A 13,446-nucleotide genomic window follows, 5' to 3' on the forward strand; every position below is an offset into this window, starting at 1 on the left:
TTGTTTCAAAAATACCTTTTGGGTAGGGAAATGTGTGCCCTTCAGTCTGGTTTAACTGCTGGGTCTAATTGGCCTTATTTTAGAGCATAATATATAAATCAGCAAGACATGTCAGAAGTCGGAATAAATCAAGCTAAAAAGCTTTTCATAACTTACTACTCGCCACAGAAGGAGAGAAACTGCCAATTTTCCACAGTAATAAGCTATGCTACCAACCTGAAGAGTAGCTTAAAATAATTAACGGTACCAAAAAAGAAAGGGTGTGTATACGAGTGTGTCTGTGGAGCCACTCCACCCAGTACAATGGGAAAAAATTAACTGGGTGGACCTGCATTCCCGTGGCAGCTCAGAACGACTGCGCTTTATATTTCTGTGCCTGAAGATATACATTTCTTGCACATGATCACAAGCAATGAGGCAAAAGAAGAGCTTGGAAAGCAAAGCAAGACAAAACAAAGCGCCCAAGAAAAAAATGGAAATAATTTGTATGACAAGATAAAGAGCAACTCACTGTGTGTTTTCAGGAGTGCTGGTTTTCATCTTTGCGGTAATTATATTGTTTATTAGGTGATGTTTCCTGTATGATATTTAGAGTTATTGTGGGAGGATGTCATAACATCCATGTTTATTAGATAACTTTTGGGACCTTGCTGTGGGAAACTATAAGAGAAAAGAATGAGAGAAATAAATTGTCTAAGAAAGATCAAGTGCTCTGTTTGAATACGAAGGGCACAACGCACTTAACGGAGACAGGGGGAATAACCACGCAGCACCCTCTTTCCTGCAGACGCAGGATGTCTGGTATTCAGATCCAACCTGGTAACTAGGACATCTCTCATACTGACGAGAATCAGGAAAAAATGGATGCAAGCCTCCCGGTTCCTGCTGGGAAGGAAGGAACTCAAAGGAGAGATGCAGGTGCAGAAAGGCTGAGAGATCTACAACAGGAGACGACTGGAAGGAACCCTGCGGGCACGGAAGGGCTTGTGCTACACACAATAAAAGCACACAGTTCTCTTAAGCTGTACTTCTTACAGAGGAATTGCTCAAAATGGGTTTCCTTCCCACTGAAGAATTTCAGGATGACTCTGCTCTGGGACCTGGACATTTGAAGCTGGTCAATAGCCCTGCTGTTGATGGCAGCCTGAGAAACACAGTGCTCTGTGCCACCGCTTTGGTACGGGGACTTGAGGTCAAGGTCAGATAAAAAAGTGGGCTGGCCTCTGACATAGCTTAAGGCAATATGTTGTACCTTATTAGAGCTTTGTTAGTCCAGGTCTGGTCGCCGTCACTTCTTTGTTGATAAGTTTGTTTCCTCAGGAAAGTCCAAGAAGGAAAGTCAGCACCATTCACTTCACCTTCATTACTAAGATATTTAATCATTAAAAAATAAAAAAATAAAAAGTGTAGTTTTTATTTGTAAAAATTATTAAAAATATTATATCAGCTGTACAGAAACAAATATTCAAAGTATTCAATTTTGATTTCTGAACTCAAATCAACTTGATTTCCTCTCCTTCAATAGGATGTCCCTTTGGTATTTGATATCTTTTCTGTATTCTGAAATGCCAATTTTGTTGTTGTTGTTAGTGAAAAAGATGTTAAGAATCCTCCCGGAATGCACTCATGAATAAATGTTAAATTCATTCATTTCCTAAAATCCATCTCTGTGGCTGCACAACGTTACTTGAGGCAACACTGCTGTAAGTTTGTTGTGGAGCCCACTCCAAGTCTCCTCTCAACCTGCACCTCTGCGCAGAAGTGAAGGCATCACTGCTGTCCGCTTTGCCAACGGATCTCGAACAAGCAACGTCACTGATCCCTTGGCAGAGGCGGGATCTCCTTGGCAGGCCTCAAGGAAGAGGAATTAAATCTAAATGCCCAACAGTGCATAAAGAACAGAGATACCAATTTGACAGTGGGCTCACCTGATCCCAAAGTCTTGGGTGTTTTCAACTCTTGCTCTGCTGTGCTCTGCATTTCTTGTCAGTGTTGTAGGCACAAGTCTGCTACTGTCTGATTTAAACAGAGCAAACTGGGTGAGAAAAATACAAACTTTATGCACTCCTGCCCCTGGAAGTTGAGTCTGTAGGTCAAGAGTGGGAGCAGGGGGCACGATACATCAGAGCACTTGGCATGCTTGGGAGGATAAATGCTGCACACAACTATGTCTTTAATGTGCAATTGCTCTTCATAGCCATGCCTCATTTATGGAGCTGGGAAGCTTTTTCCTTATTTAAAAAGTAAGCTTTATGGATCAGCAACAAAACGGTAAGGTCTGTCTTCAATGAAATGCTTTTATTTACAGCAATGATGGAACAGAGAAAGAAAAACTTGGGTTTTAGCTCTTCAGAGTTTGGAGTGACTGGAGTTAGAAATATCACCTTTTGACTTGTAGAAAGAGCACATTTGATTTGGGGATTTCTCAGACAAGAAAAATCAATACGAACTGGTATAATTTGTTATTCACACAAAGTCATTCTACTCTTGACTGCTAAAGGCTTTACACCTTTTAGTAGTAGACATTTTTCAAATAGATTGCACTGAAGACTCTAAACCCCACACAGTTCTTCTCTCCCTCTTGGCTGCTGGTTAAAGTTTTAGGTTCAAGTAGGAGATAAAGCAGCCAAGCGAATGAGGCAGAACTCTGCAAGGACAATGTTGAGCATTGGCATTGGTGACATTAACTCCTAGCTGGGAAGAGGCTTATGCTCCACATGAGAGGTCTGTGAATAGCTGTCAAGCTCTTCTGTCAAGGTGGGTTTTTCCATGGCAGAATCATGTCCTGTCCCAAAGAGCCACACTGGGCCGGGCAAAAGAGCATAGTGTCAAGCTCTTTGCAGCAGTGTTTTAAAGCTGAAGGTACCCAGCATAACCATCCATCTTTGCTCATCTGGAGAGAGGAAATTGCTCTTTGCTTTTTGAATGCTGGGTTTGCTCTGCACTGCTGGTAGGCTGGCGGGGGGTGTTTGGTTTTTTGTTGCCCTTTTTTTTCAAATAACTTTGTTATCTGAGGAAATCTGTATCTAGAGTAAAACTAGCAAATTTGTTTTATAAGATGAATGCAAATGAAAGCAGTCATCTAACCTGTCTCTGTCTTAAAGCAGAAATTTTTTCTTCCACCTCCACCTGCTGTCTGCTTATAGCTACTCAGGTTTACCATTTTCAATGTCTCTGATTAATGCTTCCTGCTGGAGTAATGCCTTCTGTCTCATCGCCACACTGTCTTCCACATCTGATCTGCAGAGCAAGGGTGGCATCCCAGTAGCGCAGCTGTATGGTCTCGCGCCCTTTCACTGCAGCACAGAATTGTGGCTTTCTGAAACTGTAAGTGTCATTTGGTCTGAGATGTTTTGGTTTCGAGGTGGAGAACTGCACATGCAGATCTGAAGTCTCTTGGAGCAACACTTCTATAATAAAAATGAGACTGGTGATGACAGTTTCCATTGTGGTGAAGCAGATGAGTTCTTGTAACTCCTTTTGTCAAAATTAAACTCTTCTGCTTGACCCAGAAAGATAATCCCTCTGTTTGAACTGCAGATTTGATATTTTGCTATTCAATTAAATTTCTCTGCCTTCTTAGGTAGACTGCATCTGTTACTTAGTTTCCTGAATGTGGCACTATGAGGGAGGGAGGCACTTGTTCACTGCTCCTCTCCCTGAGGCTGTATTTAGGATCTGCAAAAATCAACCCAGAAGAGTGTCTCATGGTGCAGCTCCCTTGTATTTGCTGTGCTACCTCTCGTATAATTACAGTCCCTCCCTTAAAATAAGCCTATTAACCTCCAACTGTCGCTTCCATGACCTTGGGAGGTCAGAGTCCTCTTTGATAACTTAATTCCTGTTTGTTGTCAGCTGGTTTCTCACATGATCCTAAGAGTGACCCCAGACACCAGAACATGGGGACATATACATGCCCATCACTCAGTAAAGCACATAAGGTTTCATTTTAGGTCTATCAATCAGCCTTGACGGCATCCTTTTAAAAGACCTTACCTGGGTGAATGGGTAGGAGTCTCTGGACTCTGACCATAAAGGTCTTCCTGATTCACTTCCTTCACTACCTACTCCAGAGTATATTTCCCCACGGAGATTTCCCACAGTCAGGAGGTGATTCTATATGTAGCAGGCCACGTAGCACCGTCTGACCTTACCATGCACAATATTTAAGCAGTGTTGAGCAGTTAAGTGTGTCAGGGATGCCAAACCTTGAAATAGTGCAGAGTTACAGTGGAGACATCTCAAACTGGAGGTACAGCAGGGACAAGGGATTAGTTACAAAATCAAGACGGAAAGGAGTGATTTGGAAACTTTAGCCCCTCCCATAACCACTGAAGCATTTTTTTTTCTGCACTGCAGTCATAGCCAGCAGCATATACAGAATAAGGATTGAAATATTTTGAAGTGCTGTCACAGTGTGAATGATTTTCTTTAGAGCATAAAATCAGACTGCAAAGTTATTTTCTGTCTGCAGCAACACAAGAAGAATATGAATGTGATCATATCTGGCCCTGGGCATACAGGAGAGCAGAACTGGCCTTAACCAGATTCTCTTTTTTATCCAGAGTCCTTCTAAGAAATATAAAATGTGAAAGGAATTCTGAGTCTGGCTAGATGGCTCATAAGAGGAACAGGATTTTTGCATAGCTGAAACAGCATGACTTTGATTATTTGAAAACGCATGATTTAATCATTTCATTATGCATACCTTTTCTCAGCGGGCACCACAGCCTAAAACAGAGACAAGCATTAGATAAAACAACATGCTTTCTAGCTGAAGAGATTGGAATCAAAGAGTTTAATCTCTCAAGGCACTGACATCCTCGGTGCCTTTAGACTTGGCTGCAAACAGCGGGTGTGTGGCATCCTGCCGAATCAAGCTTTAGCAGGGTCCCCCGCTCAGAAGTGACATCCTGCAGGATAACTTCGCTTTCTCCCTTCCATAGTGCCCATCTGCCCATGTCCCACCTCCCTCCTCCTCTTCTTCCTCACACCCATCGTGTGCAGAGTGCTGTCAGTGTCCTGACATCCACTGTCAGTTCGGGTTGCTTTGACCATCCCCACCTCCATCCAGCATCTGTCCAGGATGTGAAATCATCATGGAAGAGACTTGGATCTCAGATCTATCTGAGATGTACCTACGCAGCGTTTTGCATCATATAGCCAATAAATACCCTCAGCCCAGCATCCTTGTCATGAGTCACAGAGAGCTACGCAGTAACAGCACACAACGCAGTGCTTCAGTTAGCAGCAGGCAGCCCATCACGCGTGGTTAGAGTGCAGTTACACTGCTTTTCCTGCACAGAATACCTGGTGTGCCCCTCTCTACAACACCGGAGCCTCTTCCTCTACTAGAGAGTGGAAACAACCAGGGCCAATGTTCTGCCCTATCCCACAAGCAAAGTCTGCACTGTACTTCTCCCTTGGTACAGCGAACAGCAGTTTGGCTTTGCTGCCTTTGCAGCAAGATGTGTGCTGCACAGCAACCCAGCACAGACATGCTTGTAATGCTGTATTATTTAGTAGATGGGGAACAGTGTCTGGAAGAGCCTGCTTTGACTGCAGAACACAGCCTGCCTTCACATCCCGGCTTTCCGACTCTCCACATGTTTTGGCAGACAGTTAAACCAAATGGTCTGCATTTCCAATGAAAATATAGGAACGCATACCGCAGTTCCCTGGGGAGAAGCCCCCAAACGTGAGCTCATCTACTAGGCTAGTTCTACAGTGCTGGAAATGAAGGGTGTTGCCGTTAGCTGTTGGGGTGGACTGAGAGCCACGCACCAGCCGTGCCCATTGCCCAAGCTGGCTGGGAGCGAGTCCGCTGCACTAGCGAGGCGCTGAATGCCAAGCTCAGGGCTCATCTCTTAGCCCGGGCTCAGCGCTAAGCTAAGGAGGCTATTAGGCTCAGGACTGGAGCCAGCCCTGTCTCAGCTGGCACCAGTGCCAGCAGAGGCTTGTGTCAGTGACCAGCCCACGCCTCTTTATCAGTGCGACTGGGGCTTCCCTGGCAGGACCAGCACCAGGTTGGTTCGCAAAACTCTGCTGGATAATTTCCCCCTCCCACCGCGGGAGGAGGTGGGTGAGGAGCGGCTGCCAAGGCTGGCTTTGTCCATTCACCCCGAATTCCAGCTTCGTGCCTAGGCCGGCACCCATCACTTGTGAGCTGTTCTCTGCTCCCCAGGGTATCGGGTGTTTGAAGAGTTTGGCACAAGCCTTGTAAGAGCAAGGCTGGCCAGACCTGCCTGAAATCTTCTCTGCAGAGGGCACCTGGAGTTATCCTCACCGAACAGCCCATCCGAATGTGCTTCAACCAACCTGCAGAAAGCCCCAGTGAGAAAGAGAAGGCACTGCAAACTCACGTCTTCACCACGGCTCCCCGCAGGCAAGAGAACCGGAGCCATGGGAATAACGATGCAGCCCTCTTTGCACTAGAAAGGAGGCTGAGAACACCGACGGGTTTTCTGCGGACCTAAACAGGATTCACCCAGTGACTCGAGGAGGCAAAGCTAAGCCCCAGGTCCTAAATCATGGTCTCATGGCCAATTAAATGCTGTTCAAAGGGCAGCAGGGCATCAGAGAGTGCTTTGATCTTGGAGGTGCCAGCCAGATGTGTAATACCTGCTCAGGTGTTTGCGCAGGTATCGGTAACAGTCTGTGTACATCAGACAGACAGGTTTCTTCCTGGGTTTGCTAACAGAAGCAGCAGTTGCTCACAAATCACAGGGAACAGAAATAATCCCTACCTTTTGAAACATCAAATACTGTAAAGCTTCACAGCTGCATAGTTTTGAAATTGAATTGAATGACTTGACTTGCCAAAACCAGAGATCAGAGTTCTAGGTCTTTCATGCCACAGCTGAAAGCATCAATAGTACTCAAAGAAGAGCATAGAGCTGCCTTTCAAACACTGATTGTGACTTTAGAAGCATTGTTGGGTCTTACCCTTCAAACACAGTAGCCTCAATTCAAAATGGATGAGGGAGTGAAGAAAACTGATTTTCAACACCAGCTTTTTATTATTTAAAGGACTGATTTTTCCTTCTGAAGTTATATCTAAAACTAGTTAAGGAGTCTGGATTTCAATTAGGTTTTGAATTTAAAATAAAAAGCAGCAGTGTGAGCTGATAAGAGGAAGGGCAGCAGTGTGAGCATTTTCTCTGCAAGCAATGCAGCAACAATTCTAAAGCAATATCTGTGTAAGCAGAGACTTGATCACACAGGGATCCAGGGAAAAAGGCTTTTGGGGTGAAGCATTAAATTCCCAGAAATTGCTTTCCCCACTGATCCAAAAGAATCCCAGGTCTGTTGACTTCTCTGATACTGTAGGACCTCATCATTCAACCAGAATGTCTCTCTGCTTAGATAAAAATCTCTTTGCTTCATATATAATCCCAGTACCTGAAATACCTGAGCAACTCAATGTAAATTATGCATTTATCCTCCGAATGCCCCTTTGAGTTCTGGCACTGTTACTGTTTACCTTTACAATAGGGAAAGGCAAGGTATAGGGAATCTAAATAACTTGTCAACAACAGCTCTTTTTACTCTTGGTCATTGCATTATTCAGGTTATTATAGATAAACAAAATGTTATTAACAATTGAATAACCAATTCCAGCATTAAGATCAGAGGTAATTTTCTTGCACGCACAAGGAAGAGGATCAGTCAGCTTTTTAGTCACCACAATATCTCCTTTGACAGGCAGAGTCAGAAAGCTCAGCAACTCTCGGAGAGGTATGTCTGATCTCTTGTAATCTGGGGAAACAACCTGTGGGGACTCTGTCAGCACAGACTAGATTTATACGTATGTGTGTAATTAAAAAACATACTCATATTTTATGGTTTTATATATCTAAAAAACCCCATACATATATAAACCTATATTTATGTAGATATATATGTAGAAAGACATAAAAATGCAAAATCCATAACTGCTGTGGAATTAACTATTTTCAAAGCATAACATTCTGGTCCTGAAAACCCTGGAATCCTATTGCCAATAACAAAAACATTCTCTTCCTGCCTGCTTATCACATACCTCAGCTGCAAAACCAAGAATCCCTTCATGCCATGGCAGAGAAAAAAAGAAAAAGGAAAACAAGTCAAAGCCAAGACAATGAAAATTTTGAAACCTTCCTCTGCTAATGTTACCAGCACTTTCTCAATGAACACTGGTGTGTCTGTATCCCATCTAATGCTCACCTAAAATGCAGTGCTGACAATGCAAAAACTCAGGGCCCGCTTAAAATGCTGAGTGGGGAACTTGCAGAAGGTCATGATCTGGTTATGTTGGCTCCCAACCAGAAACATCCCAAACCCCTGAGCCGTGAGCTTCTTGAACCAAAGCCTTGTACCAATTTTGCTGATGTCTGGTCCTTGTGTTCATAATGCCCCAAGTAAGAAGCTGCATACGAGCTTCCCAGTGCTTTTGTGATGTTTGAAAAGCACATCCAAATTTTGCATCTTGAGACCACGTAGACAGTGAGTGATTAAAAAAATAAGCAAACAAAAAAAAAACCCCAAACCTGCTGCCTATTTTACATTCTGAAGCTTCTTTGAATCTGTACAAATGCTAGGAACCAGCCAGACAACAGATGCATCAGGAAATTAGTTCATCTCTTCCAGGAACACACATTAAAATGAAGAAAGAGTTGAAGATAAGGGGACCTGATGCCCTCCAGGGACTACTGCTGGAAGCTTTGCCTCTAGGTGATAAAGGGGAAGGTGGTTAATCCAGGGCAGATGGGGGTAGATAGCATTTCTGTACTTGTACAATTCTGTACAACATTAGTCCAGACAGGAGTCTATTAACAGTGTCTGATGGAAGCAATTGTATTATTTATTAAACTGACAAGATCAATTGGCTGCTTTGTAGCCATATAAAGAGAACTATTGTACTTTCATGTCCTTTTAAACACAGAGAATAAAGCACTCCCCGGGGTGCTTTCATGGGCTGCCTTCGATTAAGAGTTCTGAGAACATTTGATATTGTCAGAGATCAGCTTGCCAGATCCCCAACTGGATTTGCAGCCCTCACAAAGAAAGAAGATGGTAGCAATTATAATTAGAAGTGAGCTGAGAAGGGAGGACCTTACCTGACTTAGAGGAGTGCTTTTACTTACTCTTCCCAAAGACTAGGCTCTCAAACCTGAGGGAGACTGACCTGCTTTTATAGCACCAGCAGCAATGTCAGGATTAGCATCATGGCACTGGTAACTGAAAATGGGATGTTAATTCTCCTCTTCACCTGAAAAGGGTGTGTGTGTGGGGGGGGGGGGTGTTGAAGATGACAGTTTCTAGGCATGAGTAATTTTTAATAGTGTCTAATTCTGACAGGCAAAAGCGTTGTGTAAAAAAACCCAGCAGGTTTTAAGATGAGTTGTGCAATATAGCTGTATATTCTTGGGTGTGGGGGATGAGGGCAGAGGGAAAAGCTTTTCATGATGCCTCTGATCGATAAAGCCCATGGCTATTGTAGTAATCTTGTAATTAACCTTCATCCCATGAGGTAGCTGAACAGCTCGGGTGCAGCCCGTAACATATGCTGGACACAAGTATTTGGGAGCTGGTGCCATCGCGTAACTAGTGAAAGGCATTTGACTCTACAGGTACTTTCTCTGAGGAAGATCCCAAGCCCATTCTTATTTAGGACATGATGCTAACCATGTGTGTTAACACCGACCTTTGCCTGCAGGGTATTTTGGGGAGTACCTCCAGAGGACGCAATGTTATAAACTACAAAATAAGCAATTTCAATTCATTTGCAGTGGATAAATATGCTAACCTAGTGGCATACTCATGTATGCCACATACATATAAGTTAATAGCCACACTGTCTCAGAGCAGAGATTTCTGAGCAGTTATGGAATTTTCCAAACATCTGAATGCCCCTTTTACTATGTGCTTCTAAACAGAGATGTGCGCTGACTGCACCAAAGCCAGGCAGAAGCTTAGGGGAGGAACAGAGCAGTGTTGTTCTAGGTTTTCTTATGTCACAATTATGTGTTACGACCCAGAACCAAAACCTCCTGCAAGCTGCCGAGCACCACTGTGATGCCTGTATGCAACGGAGATCAGACTGAGTTTCACAGCTTGCTCAGAGACTGGAGATGACTCTGCTCACAATTACCACAGAATAAACTCCTAGTAACTCTGTCAGAGAACTTTCATGGTTTTGATCTTAATTGACGTGAGTGTAAATGAGTGAGTTGCGCCTTATCTCTAAACCCAGCTTTTCTATTGGATTTTGCCTGCTCCTTGCTGTTAACATAGAAAATATATATACCTTTTAAGCTGGAATCTGTACAGCCTAGCATCCCCAGTTAATCGTTGCCCCAAACAGTTTTGGAAACAGTGGCAGATACAGCTACATGACGTTTGCTTCCATTCACATCCCTGCTCTTCTCTTTTCCCCTGTTTCTTGCCTCTGCCACCGGGGTGTGCGAGCCTTTGCCAGCAGTGCCAAGCGACCTCCTGGCCTGCTAGCGTCAGTTTTAAGTCCGCTCTTAAAGCCCTCTGTAATTCTCTGGTGTTGGACTTTCAAAACTGTAGTCTGCAAGCTGCTGCTGCTGCCTGAGCTCCGCGGCCCCCGAGAAACCCGACGGGCGGTGGGCGGCAGCGGGCCCCGGCAGCCGCCAGCACGGCCGCGGAGCCGCGCGAAGCCTGCGCCCCACCTCCCGGCTGCTGCGCAGCACTGCAGGAAAAGCACCTGCCAGAGGCTTCCTCTTTCCGGGAAATACTGCTCCGTGTTCAAAACACTGATCTTTCTTAGCTGGCGAAGTAAAAAGTGGCTAAAGCCATGCTAACAGCAGCATCCTCCGCACCCACCGTGGAGATATGTATTGCGGGATGATGTCTGTTGTTACTAAATTTAACAAAGCTGTGGCCTTATTTAATTTTACTTTTTTTTTTTTTAATATAAACTGGTTTCCAAGTTACCGTAACATGATGCTCTGGTCAGTCAGTGTCTCGAGTGTTAGTGGAGAGGAAGCTCAAATACTCCTGCTCTGGGCACCTGATCCTCTCAGGATCAAGCTACGTTGGGGAAGAGCTCTATCACTGCAATACTGTTGTTGGATTATTCATTACGGGCAAGAGCACAATGGGGAAACTATCAGACAGTGGAAGGAGATGGCAAGGAATTACACATAGAAATGAAAGGAAGGAAGAGAAAGGTAAAGATTTGTGGCAGGGAAAGAGGACAAGGAACCCATGCGCAGGCAAACATTCAGACTTTGCCACCACACAACACCGGTCAGTGGCCGTGTTCACAGGTCTACAACCTTCCTAGATTTGAGGACAGTCAGTGTAGACAGGCATTGTAGTGCAGTTAATTACAAAAGTTTTCTCATTCACCTTTAAAATATCGATCAAGAGATGATTCATTAATTTTCTTACAAATTGTGCTGAGGAAGTGAATCCTTAAGCCTACTATTTTATGTGTAAATTTGACAGAAATAGCTGACCTTTCCTGCAGGAAGGAGCCAAATGTGCTCACAAGAAAGTCCTGTTATCTTTAACCATCCTGCGATCTTAGCCTGCATGCACAGAAAAATAAACATATTTCAAGGAAACAATTGTGTGAGAGTACAGCGTAATTTATCCTGCTACGAGTCATTAGAGCCTCAGCACAGCCACAGATGTGTCATTCTCTGTAAGTTATACCAAGTAGATAACAATTGTGGAACATACCTATCCAAGGATATATAGGTTCCCATATAGGAACAGTCCATCTGGATGACAGGAACCTTCTGCTTATCACAAGCATTTCTCCAGAGTCCCCTCTTTTCTGTACTCTGTCAGTAGGGACAATTTCAGGAAATCTGTAGGACTCACTTTTGAGATATCAAAAAAAAAAAATCATATACAAACACTATTCTTTTTAAGAGGTATAACATCAAAATTTTCAAAGTCTTTTCCACCTTTTGCACCTCTTACACAAGGGCAACGGCTGCAAACTGAGAAGATTTCCATGGCAAAACACCTACATTTACAACAGTAAGTACTTGCATCACTGAGGAAACTCTTACTTGTGGCATTTGTGTCTTTCTGGGACCAGTACTTCCTGGTTTAGTAAACCTCCTGGATATAATCTTCTAAGCCATAATTAAAGATAAGTTTAAGCCTATATTTTATAATGAACTGACATTGTGAGCATAGCAACATTATACTTAATAGCCAGGAATATAGCTATAAAACATATTTTAATAGAATCGTATCTAAATTACTTATTATTATTATAAATGAGACCAAACAGAACCTAAGAGGTCTTTACATCTCACATGTTTTTGTGTCTACTTGTTGCAAAGCCAAAACGTACAGATCTAGGAAAATACTCCAAAGCCAAACTTTTTCTTGCAGTTTTAATTTGTCTTCCAGGACTCTGTGATTCTTGTATGATCCTATTTTTCCCCCACAGGATCATTTCTCGCTCATGGCACTAAATGTGCCTTACAACACTGGGAGGTCTGTCTTAGCTCCAGTTCTCAACAGGCCATCAATGTGCTTGAGTATTTCAAATTTACCTCTGAATACAGAGCACGCAACTTTCTTATCTCCCCTCTGCTGTGCTTAGCAGTACTCTATCTATCTCATCTCAGCTACCATCTTTAGGACTCCTGTCAGAACTTATTAAAAGCACAAACCACTGGGGATGTCCTGCCAACTCAAGTCCTTACAATGATAGACGATATTTTTTTTCTCCACTGAAGAGCTTTCTATCTTAGCAGCCTTTTCTGTTCTTTTTCCAGAGCTTCAGAAAAGGATCAATAAGAACTTATCACACGACCAGTCTCTTGTGCTTAATTGTGTGCATATTGATGCATGTGTTCGGAAGAGCTGAGCAAGCTCGAGTTCAGCTCTTGAGCAGAGGGAGTATCGCATTTAGAGAGCATTCTGAATACAGCACTGATTTCCCTCCTCTGTCAATGGGTCAATCCCCAGTGAGTTCAGATCTTACAGGAGAAAGGTGTAGAGAATTTAGGTAGTGTTCATGCTGGGTCTTCAATCAAGTACTTCAATATCAGCAGGAAAATGTTTTCCCTTTCTCAAAAATCTCACGAACACTAAAACTGGGATATACAGTACCTTGTGCACGTTTACACGTGAAAGTTGAGAGATGGGCAAGCAGAGGGTGACCTAACCTTGGATAAAGCCACATCAGCTGCAGGCACATGAAGAGAATTCAAGCCCCCAAAGCTAAACCATTATAGTTACAGTGCATTTTGCTTCTGAATTCATAGAGCAAATTAAACGTATTATCACTATGGTGATAATTAGTGATAGTGATATAGTGATATCGCTATATCACTAATAATGACAGAGATAGCATCCTTAAACACTCATTTTTTTGTTTTTTGATGAACTCTGTGTATTATCCAAACAGAATTCTTTGGCTGCCAAAAGGGCTAGAAAAACTCTGTTTTGGCTCTTTCTCTACTTGCA

This window comes from Phaethon aethereus (genome assembly GCF_964289735.1).
Source record: "Phaethon aethereus genome assembly, chromosome: 11".
Taxonomy (NCBI): domain Eukaryota; kingdom Metazoa; phylum Chordata; class Aves; order Phaethontiformes; family Phaethontidae; genus Phaethon; species Phaethon aethereus.